The following is a 13487-nucleotide window of genomic DNA, read 5'->3' as shown; positions in this document are numbered from 1 at the left end:
CTTCATCAAAAAAAGCTAAGCTTCTTGTTTTCATATATACTTATTTAAATAAATATTTTGTATTAACATCTTGCAGCACTAATACAGAGCAGTAGACGGCTGAAATCATAATGTTGCTGATGAAATTAAGATATGGAACGCTTGTAAATAACAGGGTTTTGGCAGATAGGAAGTAAAGTTGTTAAAAAGATAAGTTATTTGTTGTTGTAAATTAACAGTGGATTCTTAGAAACCCAGTTCCAAGCTGTGATATTACATGATTTTGTAGTTTACAACTTATAAAACCTTGGATGTTATTTGAACAGGTGGGTTTTGTCAGTCTTAAAGATACTTCCATAATCAGAAGGATTCCTTCTGTAGAAGTCTTTATCTTGACTGGTAACCTACTACACTGGTCTGACTGCAAATCTTCATTTTGTAGGAAAGCAACACATTCATCAAAAAGTTTGACCTGCCACTACACAGCCCCCCCCACGTGTATCCAAGTCACTGTACTGTCAGGATGGGGGTGGGGGGGAAGTAATGAGCTTGTTTCCCTGTGGATTTGTGCTCCTGATTTATCAAACATTTTAAAGAGTATTTCAACCTAGAGCTAAGAGAAATCTAACCTTTAAGGCGGTAGATAGAGAGCTAGGCTGTAGAGGCTCATGTCTAAATTGTACATTTTTTAAAAATATATGATTGTGAATGTTACTTATGGAGCGGAGGGAGAGGATGCACATTTGCCAGTTGCTGAGGTCAGCTGCACATAAAAGGGAGCTTTGCTTTATGAAATCTTGCAAAAGTGTCTTAAAGGATTTTTCTCTGTGTTCATTTGTCAGAGTTGAAAATGAAATGGAGAAAGCTAGTCCCAGAGTACTGAGACATAAATCCATGGTTTCAAAAGATAGTGGTAATCATTGGCTCTTTTCACTTGGCTCTGGAAGACTGTCCAGGATATTGTTTAAGATAGGATGAGGTAAAGAAGGATGGACTGAACCAGGGATTTTGGGCTACTGATCTTTACTTTGGCAAGATCATTGAAAACACTTAGTATTTGAAAGCTTCTTTTTTTTTTAATTAATTTTTAATCAGCTATATATAAATCAAAATAGTTACAGCATCCACCTTCTGACCCATAGATGGAGAACTACATTTTAATGACAGGGAAATTTTATTTATTAAAATTATGGATGCGTCCTGACTGTTAGCATGATACTATCCTTTCGATCATTCTACTTTAGGTCATTAATCATTGAATATCTATTAATTTGTGTGAGTTAATTTTTAGTCTTATCTGAAATGTTCCACTCTCCTCCTTCCCCTTTCCATTGTGTTAGAGCTGAAGATTAGGATAGGAAGAATGTTAAAGCTTTATTTTTATTTATAAATACATATAAATATTTTTTTTTCTGCCAGTTGCCTTCCATAACCATAAAGAAGTTAAAGTATTTCAAGCCTCCACAGATGATAATTATTTACCTGCATAAAAACTGCATTTGGCCCTTTAACGTAGTGGAATATTTAACATTTTAGTATTGCTGTGTCATATTATATATGCTCTTTGTTTTTACTTCTTTGCACTTGTGAAGGAGTTCATTTAGGAGCAAAAAGGTGTTTTAGGTCACTTCAGACTAAATTTGAACTGCCTTTTTTTTTTGTTTTGTTTCATCTTGGTCAGTTATGGACATGACAATGTTATATAAGAAAAATGGTGTATCTTTTGAATGTCCTGTGCCAAGTCCCCCACCTTCCCTGCTCTCACACACTCAGCCTGTTCCTAACGGTCCCCTCTGGCTCCTTGCTGCTCCTTTTAGGAGATACAGGATTTTGTGCAGATTAAATGGTGGTGAGAACAATGCTGTCTTGCTTGTTCTGTCATGTGTTGTAGATCCATCTTCATTGTCATGTAACAATTCCTGATGTGAACTGCTGTATGGGCAGTAGATGTGAAAGGAATTGCTTGCCTCTGTTAAATTCTACAGAGTTCCCTGTCCAAAAGTAGAAGATAACAGTTTGTTTTCAGTGAAATGTCCTTAAGAGACTACTAGATTGTTGTGAAGTGGAGCATGGGATACATTCCACTGGAGTATTTTTCAGTAAAATGTGAATGGGATAATGAACTGTTTCCTGTGCACTGACTCTTCTGAAGTAGATGAGTACTTTGTTACAAACCCAGTGGTTTGGTCTATTGAGTTCTTTTCAGATAGAAAAATATTAGTTCTCTCCTTCAACAGAATTCTGTTCAGTTATTGTTCACATCTATTATAGTCATCTACACTGGAAAATATGAGTTGTTTTTGGTGGAGAAAATAACTGTAACTGTGTTTAAAAAACAAAAGAGCAGCTGTGAAGTTTGGAGTCAAAGAAGCCTGTGCATCAATTTGGATCAGTATCTGGGGAGCCTGCATTTTATTTAATTGTGGACTTCCTGATAAAGTATTTTGAAACGACCCTCCCCGCCAGTATACACATGATTCTGTCAGAATGTAGAAGTTATTGTTGGCCATATAAATGGAAGAAATAGACATTTTCCTTTTGCTTCAGAACCGGTGCAGTTACACTTTGAGAGCTATGCAAACAGATCTTCTGTGCTTTAGAGTAACAGTTTTCACAGTTTCATTAAACTAGTAGGAACTGAAGAAATTCCTTGAATGTAATGAGCACATTGAAAGTTACATTTTTATTGTCTGCTGGGAAAAAAAGGAGACTTTTGGAATGATAAAGTGCCAGGGATGAACCACGTGGAGAAAAAATGACAGCTGTTTCTTTTGGCCAGGACCACAAAATGAAGTTACCCCTTTAAAAGAACTTTCCAGGCTCTGACAGAAGCTGACATTTTTTATAAACTACATAATTTAGAAAGTTACAGATTCTCCTGTTTAGGCAATTTGTAACAAATCCATGCTGACCTCTTAAGATCCTGGGAAACAGTAAAGGCTGGAGCATTACAGTGCAAAAGAGGTAACAACTTTCTTAAAAGAAAATAGGTTCTCTCTTCATAGTTTGTTATTGTGAAGTTGAGTAGGATCACCTATTTCCTATGGATTGTCATCCATATGGAGTAATACGAAGAGTAACTTGTTCTGCCTTTCCTAACAAAAAAATGGGTGCCCCAAGAAGATGAGCTTGTGAAAACTAAGTCATATAGGGACATTGGGTGCTAATCCAGAATGGTGTTTGGTAGTTTGTGCTGATGTTAAAAAATGGGCTGTTGGATTCTGGGGACTTAAAAGGCAGAAGGAATGCAGAGAAACTGTCTTTTTGAAGTAGGATATCAAATCCTGTTATAACCCAGTAGTGAGATCTGGAAGTCTGTGGATAGCAGTGCCTTACAGTCTGAAGGTGGTATCTTTGATTAGTTTATAATTTACAGCACTGAAGTGTTGAGTCAGGGTTTGACTCCCTGGAATGCTTAAATTTATATGTAACATTAAGCTTGTGAGTAATCCCATTTAAGGTGAGGAGGTTATTCATATGCTACATCTGTTACATACGCTATACCTATTTTTTAAGCACAGCATTAGGGAATGAGCTGAATCCTTTTGTAGAATTGTGTTTTTATGATAAGGTCACAAATATTTTTCTGATTTATTTGAGAAGGCAGGAAATGTATAGGAGTCTTGAAATTGTAAAATACTGCAGAAAAGCTGTCTTGAAATGTGTAAAGGTTTTTCATGGTGTACGTATATATTTTTTTACCTAATAAAATGATTCTGTTTTTCCATTAAGAATATTTAAAATATTTACTTGGATTTGAAGAAATTTTTGTGTTTTGTCAGAAAAAAATCTGTTCTGTATTCTGTCTAATGCCTGTGTAAATAATATTAAGTAAAACTGGTGATAGTACTTAGTATACTGATTACCTTGAGAGGAATACAGAGTTAAATAAAAGTATTAGACTGTCACAGATCACCCAAACACATGTCAATTTACAGTGCACTGTATACATGTATATGTTTGGCTTTTAATTGTTATGACCTTGGGATTATTTGATATTTATCTTATAATCATTTAAAAGAGCATAATGCTATGTAGATCTTGCTTTGACTCCCGCATCCCTTATTTGTGTTTGGATATTTTATTATGTTACCATAGAACTTGCAGCAGTAGGTGTTAATAATTTAAAAAAGTTTTCAGCATGTCTAGTGCATTTTGCTGAGGTTTGTTTTACATAGCTTCACTTGACTGATCTACAACCTGTTTCCAAACTAACTGCTAACATTAGGTCAGTTGCACTTAAATTATAGTTCTGCCCATTCACAACTGTGATGATTTCACAGTAGCCATTAAAATTCATAATTTGGTTGAGATAATCTATTTTTTTAATATAAGCAGTAGTTGTAGAGTGAATTTCTGGAAACCGTGACATTCTAAACACTTACGTTGAACAATTTGCAGATGAAGAGGTATTCCCCCCCCCAGTAAAATATCTTTATTTTTTTCTAAGCTGTTTTAACTATTTATAAAAATACTAACTACAGTGATCTGAAGTTGAGAAGTTGTTTTTATTGATTCAGTGTGGTTTTTTCCCCTGAAAACTCATATACAGACGGAACAGAAGCCATACTCAAGATTAAAGTTATCAATAGAATACTTTTAAAAATCATGTGAGTAAAATTTTCCAGTGGGGAAACGTGTATTTAAAACTAACATGAATCAAACACTTCAGTTTCCTACACCCTACAACTTGATCCTGCAGGTGACCCAGTTTAGCTTTGTATGTTTCAGTAATTTTATGAGAGCTAAACATTTGTAGCATTGGGCTCCAATTTGATAATAAATCTTTGAATTCTATTGTATAAAGTGCTAGTTAGTTAAACTTCTGTATTGAAGAGTGTGTTTTTTGTCTACTGCATTTTTTGTGCCTCAAACATGCAGCATCATTGGTAATGGTAGGCTATATTACCACACTAATGCAAGCTGGTTGAAAATGCTGTTAGCTTTAAATCAGAGCAAAATGCAAATATGTGAGGAACTGATTTATTTTTGTTGTTCCTGTGGGCTGAAGCCTGTACCTTGAAGACCATCAGTGTGGATGCAGGAATGGGCCACGTACAGCATTCCTGAAGTTACTGGAATTCATCTGATGTGCAGGGAAGTAGCTGTGAGGACACAGTTGTAGGAAGAAAACCTTAAATATCTGCCTAAACTGGATGCTTTTCTGATATCAGAATTTTGTAAAAATACATAGTTCAAGTAAATGGGTGGCCATATTTATCTTTCAGGCTTGTGGCAACATGAATCATCAGCTTGATAATACATTACTTAAACTGAATTAAGAGGCTGAACTATGTTCAGCCGTAATGCCCATATTGTATCTGGTAACATTCTGAATTAAGTGCATTAAAAGCTACCTTTTCCCTCCCCTTTGTGTGTAACTTGAATATATATAGTATAAATTAAACCAAGTTTCTTAATTAGCTCATAAGGTAGGCTTCATATAAAAAATCAAAATTTGATGTTTCAAGGTTATAAAGATAAATTTAATGATGGAGGTAATGGAGAAAATGTTTTTATAGGGTTTATGTAAGGCTTTCTGGTTATTCAATATATTTGCCATAGTTAGTATTAAAACAATAGTATCCATTAATATAATATCCAATTTAGTATTGCTGCTAATTGATTGATTATTTCTTTCCAGACAGTGAAAGTCAGTTCAGTTATTTCAAGTGCAGTTCTTATTTCAACTTTCTCCAGCTTGTAGCTTATACCCATCTCTATATACTCCAACGTTGTCTTAGTGTGCAGTAGAGGTCTTAATAAAATCTTCATATTCTCTTTTTATTTATAAATATATTATTTATGATCTGTTTTTTTTTCTTTTTTAACATACAGCAAAGTGTGGGAGAGACTTGGTAAGAATTTGGGCTAGTTCTTAAACCTTTATTTCATTAAGAGTTCTTGGACATGTCTGTGCAGCTCTTGGGATATTTACGTGATCCCTGTTACTAAAGTATCTGAATGCTTTCTCAATATTCATAATTTTTCTCCTGTCCTTCTCTATTTTCATGGACTGGTATGCATGTGCATTTTGTGTCATTGTTCATCTACATATCACAAGGATCAAGTAAAGAAAAACTAAGCTACGGACTTCAGTTTTGTTAACACAGTGGTTATTTTGTTCTGTTGAATTAACGTATTTCATTAAGATAAAGATTATATATGATCCATAACCAATCTACTGACAGTTCTGTTTGTTCAGTGTCTCTTTCTCCAGCAAACAGCGGTAGAATAAGCAATTAATACTGAGCACAGGCTTGCTGAGTGTAGGACGAGAAGTTTGGTAATAAGAACCCAAACTTTGAGTGTTCAGTTTGGGAAAGTGATGAAGAATCATTTCAGAGATTAAATTCCTGTGTGAATACCTTTAGTATCTAAAAAAAACTGCAGAGAAGGTCCTTCCTAAATTTAATGAAGGCTATATCAGGTGGAGAAATCACGATTCAGTCCTGTTTTTATATATATATATACACACGTATGTGTATGTTTGGAGATACATTTATAGCCATGAGGATAGTGGATGCTAGCAACATCTTAAACATTTTATGTAGAAGGGTATGGCTAGGCAATACATTTGAGTTGCATTCCATTTTTTTAAAGCTTCTTTTTCAGATGCTTATAACTCTGTAAGGTAATTCTGGTGATGAAAAAGTTTCAGTAGTTTATGCTAAAAGGCAAATTTGAACAAGTTCTTTGCAGTTCAAAGTTATCACAGCATGGAAAAACACTTGTATTTGCTTATGTTCTTTTATAAATGCCTACTGCAACAGTTGAAAAATAAAGTTAGAAGCTTGTTTTGACTGACTTTGTGAATCTGTGGCATTGCTGTTAGTGGAGAAGTTGCAGTGCTCGAAGGAAAACTCAATCATATTTCTATTCTTGGCTTTGTTAATTTTCAGCTTACAAGCATCACAATTACAGGTAGTTATTCAGAAGCAATAGAGGATACAAAGCTCATATTGTCTATCTCTGTATTTTTCCCCTTTTTTTTCATTTTCTCTCTTACCATTTGTTAAAACAGATTAATAAACTGTGTAAACTAACATAAAATACCTTTAGAAGTTTGTAAAGCTGATAACTAGTGACTGCCAGTTCTGCTGGGGCATGGTGTGTATTTCATTGTACTTAAGAAAAATGGGGGAAAGTGAGTTAGGTTTTGTCTCTGTATTGCTAGTGTTATTTCATCTTACTAAGAGTAACCTGGTATTTTTGATCTTTCTAATGCTACTGACTGTGCTGCACAAATTGCCCACAGGAAAGGAATAGAAAATACTCTGTGTGTATATGCAAAGCATAAGAAACTAAAACAAATGGAAGACTTCCCTGTTGAGCTTAATACAATGATATGTGTCTTCTGTTCCTTTCATTTCCTTTTTTACTTTTGCATCAAAATACTTCTGGGAATATAAAATGGAATGTTACGGAAAATAACATCTATATATGTTGCTGAACATGAAGGCTTTCTGCTGGAGTACTCTTTCAGTACTAACTTCTGATGCACTGGGGCTTCACTGTGTAATGGAGCCAACTTTCATGATCCCACTGTAGTACTTTCAATAATATTTGCCAGTTCAAACAGGCTAGTAGAGAGTGGTTCTAGACCTCTGGTCACCTGTGGAGTGTCTAGGTTGAGCATACTTTTCTTCTTGACTCACAGACATTGCATGGTATATTTTCTTTCCTGTATACAATGTGATCTTATAAAATCTGCTCTTTTTATTGTCTTTTGCAACCTTGTCAATCAAATAAATTATTTGTAGGAGTGGTTCTACTTATTTAGGATTTCTCATCCCTTCAGAGATGACAACATCTTAAGGAATAACATTCTAAATTTTTGAATGTGAAATGAAATTATCAGAAGTATGGTCTCTGAACTAATCTTTTCTCCCACTGATGTATTTGGATAACCCTTGCTGACCTGAGTTGGATTATGGTTTGTTCAGTGTTGAATGCCCTGGAAGATCTGACTGATTTCTTCTAGTATTAGATGTTAAATTTATTTTCAAATACAGAAATGCAAATTCTGTTTGATAATAACAGTACTTATGTATGCTAAAATAGTGTTTTCTTATCAGTTAGAAAGTTCAGGGAACTTGTTGCTCACTGCTGAAGAAATGCACACCATATGCAATGGTAAAGAAATGTGATTCATACAGCTGTGCTTTGCCAGATTGGCCTGTGTTTGTGTGTTAATCCAATTTTGAATATTAGAATAATTATAATCTAAGTACTTTGAGTCATTCAGATTACATACTAACTAAAAAAAAAATGCACAATATGCATTTTGTGCTGCTTGCAAGACATAATTTACTGTTGAATATTTTACCTAAAGTGTTTTATTATATGATTTAAAAAGAAGACTTTTAAAATACATTCTCTGATTTGTAGCTCTTGTCCAAAATCTTTGTCATTCTTTTTAGCTGTTACAGTTAGCCTGCTACTTGGTTTTTGATAAACATCTTATTTTGTAACCCTAGTCATCAAAACACACTTGGGATTTTTTTACATCTCTTTGTGACAGTAGGTTTTGTTGCTGGTAAGTCTAGTTTCCAGTTGTTAAACCATGGCCTTGATTATTTCGTGTTTTCCTGATTTTTTTTTTTTTTTTTCCTATTACACCTAAATTTATAAGCTTGAGTCACCCTTGTGAGGCAGATACAAGCATAAAGATGAGAGCTGCCATTCCCCTCATGCCAGGTTCCTCATGAGGTTTCCCCTCATGCCAGGTTCAGTTCTTTCCCAGGAAGAAGAGATTTTTTTAGAGTGTTGGCTTTCATATGTCTTAGGTTTCTTGGAATGCAGAGCACATGCAGACCCTGATTCTACTTGAAACAAGTAAATGATTATAGTGACTAGGAAATTATGCTGAATAGACACTCTGGATGATTGTTTTTAATAAAATGGTCCAGAATTTATCTAGCGTGCAATACACAATGAGCGTGGGCTTGAGTTGAATGTTAATAATAATTTATTTTATCTTACTGTATGATGAGGTATGGTAGTACTCACAGAAGCCTCTTATGACTGTTACCTTATGGCTTCAGTTTGTCATATGCTTATCCCTCTTTGCTTTGAAGCTGATCAGTAAAATCATCTGACTTTGGATAGTTTGTTTAGAATGATAGTGGAAGAAAACAGCAATAATAACCTGGCTGAGGGAGTGCTTTGGTTAACCAAACTGTAATTTGGGATTGTAAAGAATTTCTCTATTCTGTCTCATACTTGTTTACCATATTTGAACCCAGAATTGTGCTGAGATTGCATTGTTCCAAATTAACCCACTTAGCCTACTGAGCTGAAATCCTTCTCTGCAAGCATGCATAGAAGTCTTCGCCCCCACTTCAGTAGAGAGGCAATGGAAGGGAAGTGGCACCAGGTGTGCTACTTGTGTATCAGACTGTGTGTGTTGCTTTTTTCATCTACCTGATTAAATGTATCAGGCAAGAGTGGTATGAGAGAGTTCTGCTCCTAGTTTTCTAAGTTTTCCTTTTATAAGTAGGACAAAGTACAGGAAGGACATTCATGAGAGAGAGAAATTACTACAGCTCTTTCTGCTGCTGATGTGATACTTTTCAGATTTTAAAGGCAGAGTCTCTTCTGTGTACAGTGCTTAGTGCAACAGGATTTTGCTGAGGAGGCCTGATAGGGTTTGCACAACTGGTAATAAAAGATGTAAGAGCTGAAAATGGAGTGAGTTTTAAAAAAACTATTTCAAAATTAATTCTTTCAGGCTACCACATTTCTGTACCACATTTTAGAGTGTAGTTATTTTAGACCTCCCTTTTGTCATATTGCAGTTTCATTTTACCTTTTAGTAGCGGAGTTCACTTGACAGACGGCCTGAACTTTGGCCTTATTGGTGTCAAACATCATGTCTGAAATACACTCATTTTATCTCTTCCTTCTCTCTCTTTTTGTTTTGTTTGGTTTGTTTTTTTGCTATTGAGTATCCTGCTGCTACTTATGAAGGGGGCAAAAGGCGATGGGGGATATTAACATAAGGAGTAGTACCCGGGCAGTCTTTTACGTAGAGCAAATAAATATCTGAGTCTCTTTACAGACTTATGAAGGAACATTCCTGTAACTAATTTCAAAATTACATTTGTACTCAGCTTGCAAAAGAAACACATAAATGATGTTTTTATGAGGAAAGACTGGAGAGATTGATCTGGATAACAGTTTTTACTATAAACAAAATTAACTGAAGTTTAGCATTAATCTGGGTTATGTGTATCTTGTATTTCTGCTCTACTAGTACTATATTTTTCTCTTGCCAGTTCAAAGTTAATGTAGGTTTTGCAGTGAATTTGTGAAATCAGTTTTGATAAGTATGAGAAGAGTTCTTCTAAGTAAGGTTACAATGCATACAGTTCTACTCAATTTGTTCCAAGTTGCATACAACTTCTCAAGTAGATCCTGTGTTTGAAATTTTGTTATGGATTGAAATATTTTAAGATATACTGTTCCAGGATTCTGAGCCTATTCCTGAATCTTTCTGGTTTCAGGTTTTGACAAGTTGCTTTAAGGTATTATCTAATACTCAAGTAAAAGATTTTAAAATTTGGAAACAATCTGTCGTACTTAAGTGAAGACATACATGTGTATTGTAACCAAATACTGATTAAGCCATAAACTAATACGTTGATCAAGTTCAGCATTTTCTACCCCCCCCAGTGTAATAAATTGTAATACATTAGTTCTAGCAGACCGAACCTGAAAATCCAGCTTAACTACAGCTATGACCATAACTGGCAGATGTGTCTGTTCTTAACTGCTGAAGTCTTTAAACTGCAGCTGCTTGCATAACTCGCAATCTCAGTTTATTTGTTTTAGTCACATTTAATTTGACAGTACAGATTGTATGTGTCAGTGTGCAGTGTTGTTATAGAACATTATTCATCCATACAGAACAGTAGGGAGGTAGACACTATAATTACTCCTGGCTTTTTCATTCTTCTGAAGTCATTCCACCTCATGGAATTATTTCCAGTTGCATCAGATAATTTATTGAAAATCTACAGTTAGATTGTATGTAAGTGACCAGAGTTAGAAGGAGCAGAAGGAAACTGCAGATTGTACTGTGTCCTGGGTAGCTAACTTGGAGCGTCTTTCTCATCTAGGTGCTATTTCTGGCTCATTTGCCTATCTGCGATGTGGCTTTGGACAGCAATACTTCTTTTTTTTCCTTTTTTTTTCTTTTTTCTTTTTTTTCTTTTTTTTCTTTTTTTCTTTTTTTCTTTTTTTTCTTTTTTTCTTTTTTCTTTTATTCTTTTATTCTTTTTTTTCTTTTTTTCTTTTTTCTTTTTTCTTTTTTTCTTTTTTTCTTTTTTTTCTTTTTTTCTTTTTTCTTTTTTTCTTTTTTCTTTTTTTCTTTTTTCTTTTTTCTTTTTTCTTTTTTCTTTTTTCTTTTTTCTTTTTTCTTTTTTCTTTTTTTCTTTTTTTCTTTTTTCTTTTTTCTTTTTTCTTTTTTCTTTTTTCTTTTTTCTTTTTTCTTTTTTCTTTTTTCTTTTTTCTTTTTTCTTTTTTCTTTTTTCTTTTTTCTTTTTTCTTTTATTCTTTTTTTCTTTTTTTCTTTTTTCTTTTTTCTTTTTTCTTTTTTCTTTTTTCTTTTTTCTTTTTTCTTTTTTCTTTTTTCTTTTTTCTTTTTTCTTTTTTCTTTTTTCTTTTTTCTTTTTTCTTTTTTCTTTTTTCTTTTTTCTTTTTTCTTTTTTCTTTTTTCTTTTTTCTTTTTTCTTTTTTCTTTTTTCTTTTTTCTTTTTTCTTTTTTCTTTTTTCTTTTTTCTTTTTTCTTTTTTCTTTTTTCTTTTTTCTTTTTTCTTTTTTCTTTTCCTAAGGCGCAAAGGCTGCATAATCCTTCCCAGGTTTTCCAGGTTTTGCTAGACTGATGCTCAAGTCTGCCTCCCCTGGTACATGGCTGTCTCTTTGGAGGTACAAGATAGGCCTTAGTGGTTAGAGAAATGTGTTTATGTGTTTTTCTCTATCATCGTGAGTTCAACATAGTAATTTAGATTATGACGTTCTCCCTAAATTGGTCTGTAAGGTGATTAGTTTATCCTCAAATCCCACACTGGCTCTGGGACTTACAATAAACCAGCTAAATAGTGATAGATGGAATAACTTCTTCTCTTGCATGGTTTCTAGACTTTATAAATAAGTAATATCAATTTTTTTTAATATAACTAAGTGTATAAATGGCTTTATCATACTCTTAATTTCCATCAGATTATTCTCCTTACTCTTCCATTTGACTTTTTTATATATCTAATAGATATATATAAGTAGTATATAGTATACTACATATTAAATCTCACTGTCTCTTTTTATTAAGTTGATTTTTAAATCCCATAGACCAGCATTTGATCTTTTTCTGTGTTTCTGTAGGACCTTCTATAATGACGCACTAAGGCGTTGCAGTGATTAGAAGGGAACACATCCTCCCCTCCACACCTCCCATGGCTGTGAAATAACTGAATACTGTTTATTTTAGCTTGGCTGTAAAAATGGTAAATAATAATTTAGCAGTTGTGATATAACTGGATGGCAGAAATGTCAATAAGGCTAGTGGCTAACTGGAAGGTGGGTGGAGAAAGGACAAGAAGGAGTATAGTCTAATGGCATACGTTAGTTTAGTCTACAAAATAATATTGGCGGTTTCTTAATATGTTAGCAATGATGAGATTTTTTAGCTTTAAAAACAACACTACCCAGAACATGTAGTTTGTGCTTAAACCTCTTTTTGCAGAAAATGCTGAGCAAACAACTTATTTGCTTTCCTGATTTGGTGACTTTTTTTTCTGCTTCGGTTTTTGAACAGAAAACTAAAAGCACTTTATGGTGTTAAAGCAGCAGCTTCTGACCTAATGTACCCTTCTCTGAACGATAATGTTTCTTTGTTACTTATTTTTAGCTCAGATTGTTTTTCTCCCCTTTCCCCCAACATGATTTGTACAACCTTTAGAAAATTGAGTAGTTGTGGTTTTGAATCATCCTCCGTTTCTAGACTGAATGAGTATTTCTGAAGAAGCACTGGCTTGCTTATGAGTGGGTCTTTTTCTTACTTAAAAAGGCAACAGCCATGACACAGTCTCACACCCTGAAAAAAGAAGATGCAATACTATAGACCCTTGGTAGACTGCATTGTGACCCTGGAAAGGACAATGTGTTAAGTACTCATTTAATTTTGTACCAATGTTATATTGCTAGCAGATGTCCTGTTGTTTTCCTTTAACTATGATTCAGAGTCATTTGGGTAAAATATCTTGAAGGAGTATATTTTGGTCCTGAAATAAAGCATGACTATCCATTTTGAAACTATAGCAATACTTCATTATGAATCAGTCTATATTTGACTCCTTGTTTGTGTGTAAAGCCTTCAGTATATCTAGTACAAGTCTAAGTACTGTTATTTGTGCTTTTGAAGTACAGCACGATAGCATAAACATCTGATTTGTACACACTGATCAAAAAAAAAAGGGCAAAAAAGCCTTACAGAAATAAATTTGAAT

At 33.9% G+C, this 13487-nt stretch overlaps 2 protein-coding genes across 10 annotated transcripts in view; one reads left to right on the top strand and one right to left on the bottom strand.

The window, feature by feature from the left end:
• Window positions 1–13487, top strand: part of SUPT3H (SPT3 homolog, SAGA and STAGA complex component) — a 279607-nt gene that overhangs the window by 11187 nt on the left and 254933 nt on the right. The gene's annotated exons all lie outside the window — the stretch shown is intronic.
• The window catches only part of RUNX2 (RUNX family transcription factor 2), a 155482-nt gene that overhangs the window by 121506 nt on the left and 20489 nt on the right, over window positions 1–13487 (bottom strand). The window lies entirely within an intron of this gene.

The sequence above is a fragment of the Haliaeetus albicilla genome, chromosome 18, assembly GCF_947461875.1.
Source record: "Haliaeetus albicilla chromosome 18, bHalAlb1.1, whole genome shotgun sequence".
NCBI classification, from domain to species: Eukaryota; Metazoa; Chordata; class Aves; order Accipitriformes; family Accipitridae; genus Haliaeetus; species Haliaeetus albicilla.
This window is presented reverse-complemented; position numbering and strand designations above follow the sequence as displayed.